General features: G+C 37.6%; 1 long non-coding RNA gene across 4 annotated transcripts; it reads left to right on the forward strand.

The window, feature by feature from the left end:
* Positions 1-727: 727 nt before the first annotated feature.
* Positions 728-13,243, forward strand: LOC135247322 (uncharacterized). 4 transcript variants are annotated; one of them, XR_010328200.1, is made up of 7 exons: positions 728-791; positions 2,694-2,881; positions 4,263-4,450; positions 6,383-6,570; positions 7,949-8,136; positions 9,508-9,695; positions 13,110-13,243. It is a non-coding gene; the product is annotated as an uncharacterized LOC135247322 (long non-coding RNA). The 4 variants fall into 4 exon arrangements; XR_010328197.1 differs by lacking the exon at positions 728-791 and having other exon boundaries at positions 2,576-2,881; XR_010328198.1 differs by lacking the exons at positions 728-791; positions 13,110-13,243 and adding an exon at positions 9,821-9,844 and having other exon boundaries at positions 2,576-2,881.
* The last annotated feature ends 160 nt before the right edge of the window (positions 13,244-13,403 follow it).

Genomic DNA, 13,403 nt, shown 5'->3' on the forward strand with positions numbered 1-13,403 from the left:
TACTGAAATAGATACTAAGAAATAATAAATACAACATAATAATAATATTAATCATAAAAATTCATGTTTGAAACTGGAAAAGGGATACTGCTAAGTGACCCTTTAGGTGGCTTACAATCATCATATACGTGACTATCCTGAACTGATACTTTGCTTTGGGCCTCTTATTCGCTCTTGGACCCTTAGTTGAGAGTAAACACACACACATTTTAAACAGTGTGCTCGCAAATTACACAACTTCAAGAATTTGTGATCTGTTGATTATTTAGGCCTCCAACTACGTAGCTCTGTGGCTGTACACAATGTCACCGTTAAAGGCACAAGCTACAAAAAAAGCCACGTGTGTTGTCTTTGAGAAGAATGATGAGGACTAGTCTTTGGCAGATAGAACTGATTCTTGTTTGCAACAGTTGTGTTTACTTTGGTCACAGAGAAATGCCAGTCTGATTTCCTTTTTGATCAGGGGATTTACTGCCTAAAGATGGGCTCAGAGAACCCCATTTCAAATTATTTCTGCCTCGAACATGCAAGCCTGCTTGACTATTACCCTTTGCCTGTGTACAACATGTTTGGTCTGTCTCTAATAGCCACTCCTTTCCTTCAGAATGTCTGATATAAGTGAGAGCATCAAGGACGCAGTCATTTCTGTCCTGCCAAGTGTGCCAGAAGAAACGATCTTACACCAGGGAGTGGAAAGCAAAGATGACTTGCAGTACATAAGAGAACAGAAATTGCAGAGGTTAATCGACCAATCCAGTGCAGAAAACATTTAAATGCATGGAAATGAGCAGGTACTGTATATTTACTACTTCACTACCAAATTAAAGAGTGTATTAAAAAGCTTATTGTTTTATCTAATTAATTATGGCGCAATTTTAGTCAATATGCATAATGATAGATTTTTTGTTTTCATTGCCAGATGCTATAATTGTGCTACCCCCCCTACTCCAGTCCCCAGAAGGCAGTAAATCCCTATTTTGATTTAAATGGTATAGTCTAACCTGATGGACATGTGTACCGAGGTACATTGTGTGCCATAGCTGGAGATAATATGGGATCACAGAGTGGCTTTAGTGAAAACTTCAGTAAAAGCACCCATTTCTGCAGATTATGTACTAGAGCCTGACCGATATATCTATAATATATTAATAATATTATATATAAACAAAAAAAACGATGATTATTTATCTGTACTTGTCTGCATGAACGTTGTAATTGCTATTTACTACATTATCCAGTAAGGGAGCTCTAATACAAGTGTGAACTGCAGCAGCTGACGCGCTGCTTCTCTAATAAGACGTTTGTTACTCGTGCCTCATCCAATATTCTCCACTGCAAGACTTGTCTGCACAGATTCGGTTGCGGCAATAAAGTATGTAGATTTAGTGAAAGTTTTTAATTAATGCGTTTATACGACCACTATGTTTATCAATCCTCATTATCAAACGAGCGAGCTAGCTAACATATTTGGTTCACTTTAGAAAGCTAGCAAGCCTTTATGAACTGAAGTGAGCACATAAGCAGCGTAGGATCTACATTTCCAGAGGACATCGCTGTATTCTCAAATAATAACCAGCCAAAATAAATGGTGGTTGAATTTTCACACACTTGTTTGTTTTTTGTGTTTTTTTTAATCTGAGATAATGATATTAGCTACTATATGATGTTTTGTAAATAGCCAAGGCGTGATTGCAAGCGAGTGTCATCTTGTCACGCGTCCTCGTAGCAGCTAACCAGACAGTAAAAAGCAGATAAAACACTTCGAACATGAATCATTTTAAGCCATGTTATCTAGCTTTGTCGTGATAACATGAGAAGGATTGCTGTTGGAGAACTGAATCAACCAATATTAGCGCGGTAACCTGCACGAAAGCTCACATATAAAAAATACAATAAAAAATAATTAATTTAACTTACTGAAAAATATAATAGAATAACGAGGCTGTGTCAAGCTAATGCGTTATTGCGAGCGAGTGTGTCATCTAGTCACGCGTCAGAGCGCATTGTAGTTATTTTCACCGCCTAATTCTTATGGACAGGGAAGCTCGTTTGATAGTCTTAGTAGGAATAAAATAAAATATAATTAATGTACTGAGAATAGATACTAAGAAATAATAATAACAACAATAATAATAATATTAATCATAAAAATACATGTTTGAAACTGGAAAAGGGATACTGCTAAGTGACCCTTTAGGTGGTTACAATCATCATTAATACGTGACTATCCTGAACTGATACTTTGCTTTGGGCCTCTTATTCGCTCTTGGACCCTTAGTTGAGAGTAAACACACACGTTTTAAACAGTGTGCTCGCAAATTACACAACTTCAAGAATTTGTGATCTGTTGATTATTTAGGCCTCCAACTACGTAGCTCTGTGGCTGTACACAATGTCACCGTTAAAGGCACAAGCTACAAAAAAGCCACGTGTGTTGTCTTTGAGAAGAATGATGAGGGACTAGTCTTTGGCAAGATAGAACTGATTCTTGTTTGCAACAGTTTGTGTTTACTTTGTCACAGAGAAATGCCAGTCTGATTTCCTTTTTGATCAGGGATTTACTGCCTAAGATGGGCTCAGAGAACCCCATTTCAAATTATTTCTGCCTCGAACATGCAAGCCTGCTTGACTATTACCCTTTGCCTGTGTACAACATGTTTGGTCTGTCTCTAATAGCCACTCCTTTCCTTCAGAATGTCTGATATAAGTGAGAGCATCAAGGACGCAGTCATTTCTGTCCTGCCAAGTGTGCCAGAAGAAACGATCTTACACCAGGGAGTGGAAAGCAAAGATGACTTGCAGTACATAAGAGAACAGGAAATTGCAGAGGTTAATCGACCAATCCAGTGCAGAAAACATTTAAATGCATGGAAATGAGCAGGTACTGTATATTTACTACTTCACTACCAAATTAAAGAGTGTATTAAAAAGCTTATTGTTTTATCTAATTAATTATGGCGCAATTTTAGTCAATATGCATAATGATAGATTTTTGTTTTCATTGCCAGATGCTATAAGTTGTGCTACCCCCCTACTCCAGTCCCCAGAAGGCAGTAAATCCGCTATTTTGATTTAAATGGTATAGTCTAACCTGATGGACATGTGTACCGAGGTACATTGTGTGCCATAGCTGGAGATAATATGGGATCACAGAGTGGCTTTAGTGAAAACTTCAGTAAAAGTACCCATTTCTGCATCTATATGATGTTTTGTAAATAGCCAAGGCGTGATTGCAAGCGAGTGTCATCTTGTCACGCGTCCTCGTAGCAAGCTAACCAGACAGTAAAAAAGCAGATAAAACACTTCGAACATGAATCATTTTAAGCCATGTTATCTAGCTTTGTCGTGATAACATGAGAGAAGGATTGCTGTTGGAGAACTGAATCAACCAATAGTTAGCGCGGGTAACCTGCACGAAAGCTCATATAAGAAAATACAATAAGAAAATATAATTAATTTAACTTACTGAGAAAATATAATAAGAAATAACGAGGCTGTGTCATAGCTAATGCGTTATTGCGAGCGAGTGTGTCATCTAGTCACGCGTCAGAGCGCATTGTAGTTATTTTCACCGCCTAATTCTTATGGACAGGGAAGCTCGTTTGATAGTCTTAGTCTTAGTAGGAAATAAAATAAGAAAATATAATTAATGTACTGAGAATAGATACTAAGAAATAATAATAACAACAATAATAATAATATTAATCATAAAAATACATGTTTGAAACTGGAAAAGGGATACTGCTAAGTGACCCTTTAGGTGGGTTACAATCATCATTACATACGTGACTATCCTGAACTGATACTTTGCTTTGGGCCTCTTATTCGCTCTTGGACCCTTAGTTGAGAGTAAACACACACACATTTTAAACAGTGTGCTCGCAAATTACACAACTTCAAGAATTTGTGATCTGTTGATTATTTAGGCCTCCAACTACGTAGCTCTGTGGCTGTACACAATGTCACCGTTAAAGGCACAAGCTACAAAAAAAGCCACGTGTGTTGTCTTTGAGAAGAATGATGAGGGACTAGTCTTTGGCAAGATAGAACTGATTCTTGTTTGCAACAGTTGTGTTTACTTTGTCACAGAGAAATGCCAGTCTGATTTCCTTTTTGATCAGGGGATTTACTGCCTAAAGATGGGCTCAGAGAACCCCATTTCAAATTATTTCTGCCTCGAACATGCAAGCCTGCTTGACTATTACCCTTTGCCTGTGTACAACATGTTTGGTCTGTCTCTAATAGCCACTCCTTTCCTTCAGAATGTCTGATATAAGTGAGAGCATCAAGGACGCAGTCATTTCTGTCCTGCCAAGTGTGCCAGAAGAAACGATCTTACACCAGGGAGTGGAAAGCAAAGATGACTTGCAGTACATAAGAGAACAGGAAATTGCAGAGGTTAATCGACCAATCCAGTGCAGAAAACATTTAAATGCATGGAAATGAGCAGGTACTGTATATTTACTACTTCACTACCAAATTAAAGAGTGTATTAAAAAGCTTATTGTTTTATCTAATTAATTATGGCATAATTTTAGTCAATATGCATAATGATAGATTTTTGTTTTCATTGCCAGATGCTATAAGTTGTGCTACCCCCCTACTCCAGTCCACAGAAGGCAGTAAATCCGCTACTTTGATTTAAATGGTATAGTCTAACCTGATGGACATGTGTACCGAGGTACATTGTGTGCCATAGCTGGAGATAATATGGGATCACAGAGTGGCTTTAGTGAAAACTTCAGTAAAAGCACCCATTTCTGCAGATTATGTACTAGAGCCTGACCGATATATCTATTATATATTAATATATATTATATAATAAACAAAAAAAAAACGATGATTATTTATCTGTACTTGTCTGCATGAACGTTGTAATTGCTATTTACTACAATTATCCAGTAGAGGGAGCTCTAATACAAGTGTGAACTGCAGCAGCTGACGCGCTGCTTCTCTAATAAGACGTTTGTTACTCGTGCCTCATCCAATATTCTCCACTGCAAGACTTGTCTGCACAGATTCGGTTGCGGCAATAAAGGTATGTAGATTTAGTGAAAGTTTTTAATTAAATGCGTTTATACGACCACTATGTTTATCAATCCTCATTATCAAACGAGCGAGCTAGCTAACATATTTGGTTCACTTTAGCAAGCTAGCAAGCCTTTATGAACTGGAAGTGAGCACATAAGCAGCGTAGGATCTACATTTCCAGAGGACATCGCTGTATTCTCAAATAAATAACCAGCCAAAATAAAATGGTGGTTGAATGTCACACACATGTTTTTTTTTAGTTTTTTTTTTTAATCTGAGATAATGATATTAGCTACTATATGATGTTTTGTAAATAGCCAAGGCGTGATTGCAAGCGAGTGTCATCTTGTCACGCGTCCTCGTAGCAAGCTAACCAGACAGTAAAAAAGCAGATAAAACACTTCGAACATGAATCATTTTAAGCCATGTTATCTAGCTTTGTCGTGATAACATGAGAGAAGGATTGCTGTTGGAGAACTGAATCAACCAATAGTTAGCGCGGGTAACCTGCACGAAAGCTCATATAAGAAAATACAATAAGAAAATATAATTAATTTAACTTACTGAGAAAATATAATAAGAAATAACGAGGCTGTGTCACAGCTAATGCGTTATTGCGAGCGAGTGTGTCATCTAGTCACGCGTCAGAGCGCATTGTAGTTATTTTCACCGCCTAATTCTTATGGACAGGGAAGCTCGTTTGATAGTCTTAGTAGGAATAAAATAAGAAAATATAATTAATGTACTGAGAATAGATACTAAGAAATAATAATAACAACAATAATAATAATATTAATCATAAAAATACATGTTTGAAACTGGAAAAGGGATACTGCTAAGTGACCCTTTAGGTGGGTTACAATCATCATTATATACGTGACTATCCTGAACTGATACTTTGCTTTGGGCCTCTTATTCGCTCTTGGACCTTAGTTGAGAGTAAACACACACACATTTTAAACAGTGTGCTCGCAAATTACACAACTTCAAGAATTTGTGATCTGTTGATTATTTAGGCCTCCAACTACGTAGCTCTGTGGCTGTACACAATGTCACCGTTAAAGGCACAAGCTACAAAAAAAGCCACGTGTGTTGTCTTTGAGAAGAATGATGAGGGACTAGTCTTTGGCAAGATAGAACTGATTCTTGTTGCAACAGTTGTGTTTACTTTGTCACAGAGAAATGCCAGTCTGATTTCCTTTTTGATCAGGGGATTTACTGCCTAAAGATGGGCTCAGAGAACCCCATTTCAAATTATTTCTGCCTCGAACATGCAAGCCTGCTTGACTATTACCCTTTGCCTGTGTACAACATGTTTGGTCTGTCTCTAATAGCCACTCCTTTCCTTCAGAATGTCTGATATAAGTGAGAGCATCAAGGACGCAGTCATTTCTGTCCTGCCAAGTGTGCCAGAAGAAACGATCTTACACCAGGGAGTGGAAAGCAAAGATGACTTGCAGTACATAAGAGAACAGGAAATTGCAGAGGTTAATCGACCAATCCAGTGCAGAAAACATTTAAATGCATGGAAATGAGCAGGTACTGTATATTTACTACTTCACTACCAAATTAAAGAGTGTATTAAAAAGCTTATTGTTTTATCTAATTAATTATGGCGCAATTTTAGTCAATATGCATAATGATAGATTTTTGTTTTCATTGCCAGATGCTATAAGTTGTGCTACCTTCCTACTCCAGTCCCCAGAAGGCAGTAAATCCGCTATTTTGATTTAAATGGTATAGTCTAACCTGATGGACATGTGTACCGAGGTACATTGTGTGCCATAGCTGGAGATAATATGGGATCACAGAGTGGCTTTAGTGAAAACTTCAGTAAAAGCACCCATTTCTGCATCTATATGATGTTTTGTAAATAGCCAAGGCGTGATTGCAAGCGAGTGTCATCTTGTCACGCGTCCTCGTAGCAAGCTAACCAGACAGTAAAAAAGCAGATAAAACACTTCGAACATGAATCATTTTAAGCCATGTTATCTAGCTTTGTCGTGATAACATGAGAGAAGGATTGCTGTTGGAGAACTGAATCAACCAATAGTTAGCGCGGGTAACCTGCACGAAAGCTCATACATATAAGAAAATACAATAAGAAAATATAATTAATTTAACTTACTGAGAAAATATAATAAGAAATAACGAGGCTGTGTCATAGCTAATGCGTTATTGCGAGCGAGTGTGTCATCTAGTCACGCGTCAGAGCGCATTGTAGTTATTTTCACCGCCTAATTCTTATGGACAGGGAAGCTCGTTTGATAGTCTTAGTAGGAATAAAATAAGAAAATATAATTAATATACTAAGAAATAATAATAACAAATTAATAATAACAACAATAATAATAATATTAATCATAAAAATACATGTTTGAAACTGGAAAAGGGATACTGCTAAGTGACCCTTTAGGTGGGTTACAATCATCATTATATACGTGACTATCCTGAACTGATACTTTGCTTTGGGCCTCTTATTCGCTCTTGGACCTTAGTTGAGAGTAAACACACACACATTTTAAACAGTGTGCTCGCAAATTACACAACTTCAAGAATTTGTGATCTGTTGATTATTTAGGCCTCCAACTACGTAGCTCTGTGGCTGTACACAATGTCACCGTTAAAGGCACAAGCTACAAAAAAAGCCACGTGTGTTGTCTTTGAGAAGAATGATGAGGGACTAGTCTTTGGCAAGATAGAACTGATTCTTGTTTGCAACAGTTGTGTTTACTTTGTCACAGAGAAATGCCAGTCTGATTTCCTTTTTGATCAGGGGATTTACTGCCTAAAGATGGGCTCAGAGAACCCCATTTCAAATTATTTCTGCCTCGAACATGCAAGCCTGCTTGACTATTACCCTTTGCCTGTGTACAACATGTTTGGTCTGTCTCTAATAGCCACTCCTTTCCTTCAGAATGTCTGATATAAGTGAGAGCATCAAGGACGCAGTCATTTCTGTCCTGCCAAGTGTGCCAGAAGAAACGATCTTACACCAGGGAGTGGAAAGCAAAGATGACTTGCAGTACATAAGAGAACAGGAAATTGCAGAGGTTAATCGACCAATCCAGTGCAGAAAACATTTAAATGCATGGAAATGAGCAGGTACTGTATATTTACTACTTCACTACCAAATTAAAGAGTGTATTAAAAAGCTTATTGTTTTATCTAATTAATTATGGCGCAATTTTAGTCAATATGCATAATGATAGATTTTTGTTTTCATTGCCAGATGCTATAAGTTGTGCTACCCCCCTACTCCAGTCCCCAGAAGGCAGTAAATCCGCTATTTTGATTTAAATGGTATAGTCTAACCTGATGGACATGTGTACCGAGGTACATTGTGTGCCATAGCTGGAGATAATATGGGATCACAGAGTGGCTTTAGTGAAAACTTCAGTAAAAGCACCCATTTCTGCATCTATATGATGTTTTGTAAATAGCCAAGGCGTGATTGCAAGCGAGTGTCATCTTGTCACGCGTCCTCGTAGCAAGCTAACCAGACAGTAAAAAAGCAGATAAAACACTTCGAACATGAATCATTTTAAGCCATGTTATCTAGCTTTGTCGTGATAACATGAGAGAAGGATTGCTGTTGGAGAACTGAATCAACCAATAGTTAGCGCGGGTAACCTGCACGAAAGCTCATATAAGAAAATACAATAAGAAAATATAATTAATTTAACTTACTGAGAAAATATAATAAGAAATAACGAGGCTGTGTCACAGCTAATGCGTTATTGCGAGCGAGTGTGTCATCTAGTCACGCGTCAGAGCGCATTGTAGTTATTTTCACCGCCTAATTCTTATGGACAGGGAAGCTCGTTTGATAGTCTTAGTAGGAATAAAATAAGAAAATATAATTAATGTACTGAGAATAGATACTAAGAAATAATAATAACAACAATAATAATAATATTAATCATAAATACATGTTTGAAACTGGAAAAGGGATACTGCTAAGTGACCCTTTAGGTGGGTTACAATCATCATTATATACGTGACTATCCTGAACTGATACTTTGCTTTGGGCCTCTTATTCGCTCTTGGACCTTAGTTGAGAGTAAACACACACACATTTTAAACAGTGTGCTCGCAAATTACACAACTTCAAGAATTTGTGATCTGTTGATTATTTAGGCCTCCAACTACGTAGCTCTGTGGCTGTACACAATGTCACCGTTAAAGGCACAAGCTACAAAAAAAGCCACGTGTGTTGTCTTTGAGAAGAATGATGAGGGACTAGTCTTTGGCAAGATAGAACTGATTCTTGTTTGCAACAGTTGTGTTTACTTTGTCACAGAGAAATGCCAGTCTGATTTCCTTTTTGATCAGGGGATTTACTGCCTAAAGATGGGCTCAGAGAACCCCATTTCAAATTATTTCTGCCTCGAACATGCAAGCCTGCTTGACTATTACCCTTTGCCTGTGTACAACATGTTTGGTCTGTCTCTAATAGCCACTCCTTTCCTTCAGAATGTCTGATATAAGTGAGAGCATCAAGGACGCAGTCATTTCTGTCCTGCCAAGTGTGCCAGAAGAAACGATCTTACACCAGGGAGTGGAAAGCAAAGATGACTTGCAGTACATAAGAGAACAGGAAATTGCAGAGGTTAATCGACCAATCCAGTGCAGAAAACATTTAAATGCATGGAAATGAGCAGGTACTGTATATTTACTACTTCACTACCAAATTAAAGAGTGTATTAAAAAGCTTATTGTTTTATCTAATTAATTATGGCAATTTTAGTCAATATGCATAATGATAGATTTTTGTTTTCATTGCCAGATGCTATAAGTTGTGCTACCCCCTACTCCAGTCCACAAGGCAGTAAATCCGCTATTTTGATTTAAATGGTATAGTCTAACCTGATGGACATGTGTACCGAGGTACATTGTGTGCCATAGCTGGAGATAATATGGGATCACAGAGTGGCTTTAGTGAAAACTTCAGTAAAAGCACCCATTTCTGCAGATTATGTACTAGAGCCTGACCGATATATCTATATATATTAATATATATTATAATAAACAAAAAAAAACGATGATTATTTATCTGTACTTGTCTGCATGAACGTTGTAATTGCTATTTACTACAATTATCCAGTAGAGGGAGCTCTATACAGTGTGAACTGCAGCAGCTGACGCGCTGCTTCTCTAATAAGACGTTTGTTACTCGTGCCTCATCCAATATTCCACTGCAAGACTTGTCTGCACAGATCGGTTGCGGCAATAAAGGTATGTAGATTTAGTGAAAGTTTTTAATTAAATGCGTTTATACGACCACTATGTTTATCAATCCTCATTATCAAACGAGCGAGCTAGCTAACATATTTGGTTCACTTTAGCAAGCTAGCAAGCCTTTATGAACTGGAAGTGAGCACATAAGCAGCGTAGGATCTACATTTCCAGAGGACATCGCTGTATTCTCAAATAAATAACCAGCCAAAATAAAATGGTGGTTGAATGTCACACACGTTTTTTTTTTAGTTTTTTTTTTTTTATCTGAGATAATGATATTAGCTACTATATGATGTTTTGTAAATAGCCAAGGCGTGATTGCAAGCGAGTGTCATCTTGTCACGCGTCCTCGTAGCAAGCTAACCAGACAGTAAAAAAGCAGATAAAACACTTCGAACATGAATCATTTTAAGCCATGTTATCTAGCTTTGTCGTGATAACATGAGAGAAGGATTGCTGTTGGAGAACTGAATCAACCATAGTTAGCGCGGGTAACCTGCACGAAAGCTCATATAAGAAAATACAATAAGAAATATAATTATTACTTACTGAAAAATATAGAAATAACGAGGCTGTGTCTAGCTAATGCGTTATTGCGAGCGAGTGTGTCATCTAGTCACCGTCAGAGCGCATTGTAGTTATTTTCACCGCCTATTCTTATGGACAGGAAGCTCGTTTGATAGTCTTAGTAGAATAAATAAGAAAATATATTAATGTACGAGAATAGATACTAAGAATAAAACAATAATAATAACAACAATAATAATAATTTAATCATAAATACATGTTTGAAACTGGAAAGGGATACTGCTAAGTGACCCTTTAGGTGGGTTACAATCATCATATACGTGACTATCCTGAACTGATACTTGCTTTGGCCTCTTATTCGTCTTGGACCTTAGTTGAGAGTAACACACACTTTTAAACAGTGTGCTCGCAATTACACAACTTCAAGATTTGTGATCTGTTGATTATTTAGGCCTCCAACTACGTAGCTCTGTGGCTGTACACAATGTCACCGTTAAGGCACAACTACAAAAAAAGCCACGTGTGTTGTCTTTGAGAGAATGATGAGGGACTAGTCTTTGGCAAGATAGAACTGATTCTTGTTTGCAACAGTTGTGTTTACTTTGTCACAGAGAATGCCAGTCTGATTTCCTTTTTGATCGGGGATTTACTGCCTAAGATGGGCTCAGAGAACCCCATTTCAAATTATTTCTGCCTCGAACATGCAAGCCTGCTTGACTATTACCCTTTGCCTGTGTACAACATGTTTGGTCTGTCTCTAATAGCCACTCCTTTCCTTCAGAATGTCTGATATAAGTGAAGCATCAAGACGCAGTCATTTCTGTCCTGCCAAGTGTGCCAGAAGAAACGATCTTACACCAGGGAGTGGAAAGCAAAGATGACTTGCAGTACATAAAGAACAGGAAATTGCAGAGGTTAATCGACCAATCCAGTGCAGAAAACATTAAATGCATGGAAATGAGCAGTACTGTATATTTACTACTTCACTACCAAATTAAGAGTGTATTAAAAGCTTATTGTTTTATCTAATTAATTATGGCGCAATTTAGTCATATGCATAATGATAGATTTTTGTTTTCATTGCCAGATGCTATAGTTGTGCTACCCCTACTCCAGTCCCAGAGCATAAATCCGCTATTTTGATTTAATGTATAGTCTACCTGATGGACATGTGTACCGAGTACATTGTGTGCCATAGCTGAATAATATGGGATCACAGAGTGGCTTTAGTGAAACTTCAGTAAAAGCCCATTTCTGCATCTATATGATGTTTTGTAAATAGCCAAGGCGTGATTGCAAGCGAGTGTCATCTTGTCACGCGTCCTCGTAGCAAGCTAACCAGACAGTAAAAAAGCAGATAAAACACTTCGAACATGAATCATTTTAAGCCATGTTATCTAGCTTTGTCGTGATAACATGAGAGAAGGATTGCTGTTGGAGAACTGAATCAACCAATATTAGCGCGGGTAACCTGCACGAAAGCTCATATAGAAAATACAATAAGAAAATATAATTAATTTAACTTACTGAGAAAATATAATAAGAAATAACGAGGCTGTGTCATAGCTAATGCGTTATTGCGAGCGAGTGTGTCATCTAGTCACGCGTCAGAGCGCATTGTAGTTATTTTCACCGCCTAATTCTTATGGACAGGGAAGCTCGTTTGATAGTCTTAGTAGGAATAAAATAAGAAAATATAATTAATGTACCGAGAATAGATACTAAGAAATAATAATAACAACAATAATAATATTAATCATAAAAATACATGTTTGAAACTGGAAAAGGGATACTGCTAAGTGACCCTTTAGGTGGGTTACAATCATCATATACGTGACTATCCTGAACTGATACTTTGCTTTGGGCCTCTTATTCGCTCTTGGACCCTTAGGTTTGAGAGTAAACACACACGTTTTAAACAGTGTGCTCGCAAATTACACAACTTCAAGAATTTGTGATCTGTTGATTATTTAGGCCTCCAACTACGTAGCTCTGTGGCTGTACACAATGTCACCGTTAAAGGCACAAGCTACAAAAAAAGCCACGTGTGTTGTCTTTGAGAAGAATGATGAGGGACTAGTCTTTGGCAAGATAGAACTGATTCTTGTTTGCAACAGTTGTGTTTACTTTGTCACAGAGAAATGCCAGTCTGATTTCCTTTTTGATCAGGGGATTTACTGCCTAAAGATGGGCTCAGAGAACCCATTTCAAATTATTTCTGCCTCGAACATGCAAGCCTGCTTGACTATTACCCTTTGCCTGTGTACAACATGTTTGGTCTGTCTCTAATAGCCACTCCTTTCCTTCAGAATGTCTGATATAAGTGAGAGCATCAAGGACGCAGTCATTTCTGTCCTGCCAAGTGTGCCAGAAGAAACGATCTTACACCAGGGAGTGGAAAGCAAAGATGACTTGCAGTACATAAGAGAACAGGAAATTGCAGAGGTTATCGACCATCCAGTGCAGAAACATTAAATGCATGGAAATGAGCAGTACTGTATATTTACTACTTCACTACCAATAAAGAGTGTATTAAAAAGCTTATGTTTTATCTATTATATGGCCATTTAGCAATATGCATATATAGATTTTGTTCATTGCCA

This window comes from Anguilla rostrata, unplaced genomic scaffold (genome assembly GCF_018555375.3).
Source record: "Anguilla rostrata isolate EN2019 unplaced genomic scaffold, ASM1855537v3 scaf1222, whole genome shotgun sequence".
Lineage (NCBI taxonomy): Eukaryota > Metazoa > Chordata > Actinopteri > Anguilliformes > Anguillidae > Anguilla > Anguilla rostrata.